A 5,285-nucleotide genomic window follows, 5' to 3' on the forward strand; every position below is an offset into this window, starting at 1 on the left:
CAGCAACTGACGGTGCTTTTGAACAATGTGACATCAAGAACTTCTTGGTAGCTCTGGTGGAACTCTGTAGGTTTACAATCATAAAACCACCTCATTTACCATTGGAAATGTGAGGATTACAGCAGCATGGGGAGAGACGAGGCAGAGAGATGACAAAGTCAGGTTTCATGTGACAGGCTACAAGGACTTCAGTCAGAAGAGAAAAGCAGAGTGGTTCTGTTTCAATAGAGGGCACTATACTCCAGTGACTGAGTTGCAGGGGAGACATGATCATGAGATGCTGCCGTGCTAAAGCATCAAATGGGTTTGAGACTCAGAGGATGAATTAGCAAGTGAGTTTTTAATCTAGCTTTGTGTTCTGTAGCGTGAGCCACTGGAGCTGAGATGCGATGGGAAGCTGCTTTGACTTGTTTCATCTAGGGAAAGTACAAAGCCTTACCTGGTGGTCTGCACACATGCCTGGATGATCTGCCCAAAACAGCTTGGATGGCGGGGTGGCAGAGACACACCTGCTTTGTCAACACCATCTTCCTCACTGTGGCCGACTGAAAATCCGTCCTGTGTAATTGCAAAGACTGCGAGGCACCACAGGTTTCAGGTAGCCTCAACCTAGACCATTCATCCAAGATCTTTTCGTTTCCTGTGGTCTACAACCAGACGGATCGCTGTTAGAATTAAGATGATCACGGCTGATTTGTCGATTCCACCTAAGAAATGAGGATAAGACGATGGATCAGAATTAAATAAGCAGGAACAGAGTAAAAGATGTGTTTCAAAAGGGTTCGGTAGGCGTGTGATGAGTATAGAATGAAACAAACAAATGTGAAAACTGGCAACAACTATTTTTTTCTGGAGGAATTTATGGCAAAGCGAGGTTCACATTTGAAGAACTTGCTTCAATAAAGTGTGCAGCACACAGTGCAGGAGCAGGTCTAGAGTCAAAGTTACACTTTTGAAAATGTCCCCTCAAAAGTACGGCTTTGATCTTGAAAAGGCTACAAGTGCACCTTTGGACTCAATGAAACGGCACAAACTGACAAAGAACTCACTGAAGGGTACACAATTGCCCCCCCCCCCCCCCCCACTTGCTCTTTTAGGTACACACTGCTACCTCTATTTTTGTATGGAAAACCTTCAAATACGTTATCTTATGTTTTCGTTCTTCACTGGCACCTCGACAAGTCCGTAACGTTCCTGCAGAGCATCCACCTGGATCTCAGATTGACCCGGGCTCGTCACCTTTGACCTCTCACGGTCTGGAGTGCCACAAACTGAGCAGTGTGCTATCCCCCGGTTTTAACTTAATGTTTAGAGACTACCTACTTCTCAAAACAGGGGAGACATGACAGGGCAGGTCACCAAAGGGAGAGCAAAAACAAAGACTCAGATTTCAGAGACCCTCTATCAATCAAACATCTTAGAATCGCACTCACTCTACCTACAGGAATCCCAGCAGCTTCAAAGCAAAGCTGTGAGGGATTTTTCCTGGCTTGGGAGTTTGGGATTGTTGTAGATCAGCAGCTGCGTTTATTGTCCTCTGTTGCTACTTGACACAACCTGGGGACGTTACCAAGACTGCGGTTCATTTATCATTATGGAATTAATGCAACACGGCAGTAATAGTGGCGGAAAATTAATCTTTTGTCTTCCTCTCCTGCCAAGTATTACTTAACACTGTGCAGCAAGCATGGGCAGGCTCTTGTACATTCCCAAACATAAATTATGGCAGGACAAATGAATTCACCGACTGTTGTCTGTGTTAGCAAACGCTGCCGTGGCTGCTTTGTTTCCAACACACTGATGAAATGACTGGACTGAGATACACAGGCATTGTTCTGGTGTGTGTGTGTGTGTGTGTGTGTGTGTGTGTGTGTGTGTGTGTGTGTGTGTGAGACAGAGAGAGAGGGAGAGGGAGAGAGAGAGAGAGAGGGAGAGGTTTGTGTGTGAAGTTGATCTGTAACTTATTGTGCTCGTTCATCGTTGCTGCCAGCAGAGGTTTTTTTTTTTCCTGGACCACCAACTCACCTGAGTCCTAAATCTGCTGAGGTGACTCTGAGTTGTTTTCTTAAGGCATGGGCTTTTTATTTTGAAGTGTAAACCTTCACGGTTGTTTTCAATTGCACATGATTATCTCTTCATCGCCCTACAATCTAATTTTAACACTATTCAGGTGTTGTAATCTCTCCACGTCAGCTCCTCTCCAGCAGGCTGGCGGACTGGTTTGCTTTGAAACGCTCCAGAGATTATCTTTGACCAAATCTTTTATTGATATACTTATCAGTCGAGGTATGGAAGCCTGTTTTCCTCCCCGTCTCCACCAACCCACCCCACACCACCCGCCTCGCCTCGTCCGTGCACCTGTCTGTAACAGGCAGCTGTGGGTGGGCGGGCCTTGGCTGTCAGAGGAACATTCCAGAGGAGAAGTCACCCCGTTAATCCCTTGAGTTTAGGCCCGACAGTCACCCCACCCCCCCCACCCCTATCTCACGATACCTCCAGAACCCCTCATTGACCCCCCTCTCCCTCTCATCCTCGCTCCTTCCTCTCCCTCTCAGCCCTGGTCAGCCTCAAATGGGATACTGCTATGTCAAAGGTAGACACTGTGAGAAGGAGATGAAAGGACATGTTACCCCCCCCCCCCCCCCCCGCATGCACACCCACCCTCCAGCTCCCAGAGGTTTTAATCCCCCCAAATATTCAAGAATGAAAGCAAATATTGTTGCGTCCAGATCTGAAGGCTTGTTTTGGAGGAGAGTGGACACTGAGCACATGAATCATATTTATCACAGATATAAATCAGATGAGACTGCACAGGTTTCTATTTGTGTCTTTGTGAAGGCGCAATTAATGTGTTTTGTAGGTGTGAGGGCACACTGTGTCTGTGTCACACGTCTAATTGCCCATATCACTCTCACAGTTCCACAGGGTTTTTTCTTTTCTTTTCTTTCCTCTCACTGTCTACTAACTGCGATTCAAACAAGAGTCTCTTTATCAACTCGGGAAATTCTGATGTCAGGCCAGATCCTGAACTTGGCAGCCACCCCATTCAGCTGGAACACAGAAATGAGAAAAGCAGCACAATTCTCCCAGTAAGCCTTTCCACTGACACGGCAGACACTCTCGAGTACAACATTTTATCTTCCTCCGTCGACTGTCTGGCTGTTGGTGTCCATCTCAACCAAGGATGGCCGACGTGACAGCGCGGCCCTCTGGACAACAGCAGCGGTTGCTATGTGCTGGATGCACTAACATGTCAGCGGTGTGGGTTTGCGCGGACGGTCGGTACCAGCAGAAAGTGCACTATTCACTCAGGATGTTCCAGATAAAACCACCGATCACAAAGTTCAGTTGTGTCCAGACAGCTAAATGTTTTGGGGCGTGCATTTTTTTTTTTTTCAATAAATGAAGACTTATTTGTTTTGATATTTCTCAGTCAGATGTGACGCGTTGCTTCTGTCAGAGTGTAAAACCAAGGGTGGTGGCACATAAGGTGCTAAAATCACATGTGTTTTTTGTCATAGTGGGCACACAAATTCTCTGGTTCTATGTCACATGACCTGCGGTGGATGGCGTTGTTTAACGTCTGTTCCCAAGGGTGATGGTCAGATCCAACAAACCGGAGACTTTACTGTCTTGGGTGAGCGTTTGAGTCTCCTTCATGTCCATGCTAGCCTGCCTGAGGATGTTTTTGCTCTTAAACATAACCAGACTCAAACTGTATCAGTGAATGTCAAGTAGTCGTAGCCAGTGAACGGTTAACTATAAGATTGAGTTTTCAAAACTACAAAACAACTGAAACGGCGGCCCAGAGTGTTACGTTGTTGGGATTTTGTGTCTTGACCACAAAATAATTCAAATCAATATTCTATTGACTTTTTTTTTTCTGTGTTGCAGCACACAACTTTAACAGATGTCATGTCACCACCATGTAATGCTGCGTTAAGAGGTTGTGGTCATTTTCTTGATCATTTCACATATTTCTAAATTTCAGGCTGGTAAGAAAAGAGCGATTCTGCCTTTTACAGTAGGGTTAGGCACAAAACTGCCTCTGCAAAAACGATGAGCGCATTTCCAAAACCGTCACACTGGTTCTGTCACCATCATGACACATTAGATCAAGTGAGAGGGGGGTGAAGTTTGTGAAAAGGCCTCTTGTGGGAGACCACTCCATACTGCTCGGTTTATTATTCATCATTATTAATTTAAAAGTCACACCTCGAGCAATTAATTTGAGTGAATGTAATGAGTGGCAGTGTTCTGTAGCTCCAGATGCACTGCAGGGGAGTTTGGGCCACACCAGGGGAAGCAGTAAGAGAGTAAAAGAGAGTCCCAGGGTGCAGGCTGTCCTCACACTGTTTACCCACAGACCAGAGCCCCTCTGAGGGCCGGGGGGAAGCCACGACTGGGCCAGAGGCTATTAAAGCTCTGATGGCTTTTGACAGTAATTTCTTCATGAGTCCACAGCCCGCAGGGCCTGCCAGTGGTGAGATTGGGTACCTCTCTTGCCCATTAAAGCACACAAACTGTGCCCACAAATCCCGCTCAATGGTATCTCTGTGCTCAGGGAGTGTGTTTGTGCTTGTGTGACTGAAGAGCAAGAGAGGGGAAGGCCTTGCCAACCGTGAGACGGTCCTGGTACCCGGGCCAAAAGGTTTGGATGTGTATCCTCAGCTACTCCATCAGTTTAGGCACGAGTCCAACCCATCAGGGGAACATACTCGGAAAACCATGCGTTGACATCCAGCCAACTCGTAAAAGGTGTTTACGTGCATCTCGGGCCAGGGGAGCAGAAATCACACATGACAAGACTTTAGCATTGTGGCGGGTTGGAGGAGGTTGGAGAATCAGCGACACTTGAGGGGTTGGCTAGAGGTTTAGGTGGAAGCTGGTGAGTGGTGGATGAGGTGTAGCTTCTGCAGTGCTACACTTGTAACCATCCGAGCCACATTACCGGATTATATGGCTGCCTGGGAAAAGCAAATGTTGTTCTGGGCATGGAGCTAACGTCATCCAGGCCAAGAACATGGGTAGGAATGTTGCAAAGAGATGGAGCCGACATTTATAATTAGCAGACTGTGTTCACCCCAAAAACAAGAGCCATATATGCTTTATTGGAGTCCAAACAGTTTGTTAGAGCCTGTTCTTTTCAGGGACATAGAACATTTATGTACCTGTTGCATCAGGTTGCTGTAGCTGTGGATGGAAAAAGCTCCTAAAAAAGGCCAAGGGTTACCCATCTCTAATCCACCATTTTATAGCAAACAGCCATAATCTCCCTGTGTTCT

This window comes from Aulostomus chinensis, chromosome 16, assembly GCF_037954235.1.
Source record: "Aulostomus chinensis isolate RoL2024-O1b breed Wild chromosome 16, RoL_Achi_v1.0, whole genome shotgun sequence".
Classification (NCBI taxonomy): Eukaryota; Metazoa; Chordata; class Actinopteri; order Syngnathiformes; family Aulostomidae; genus Aulostomus; species Aulostomus chinensis.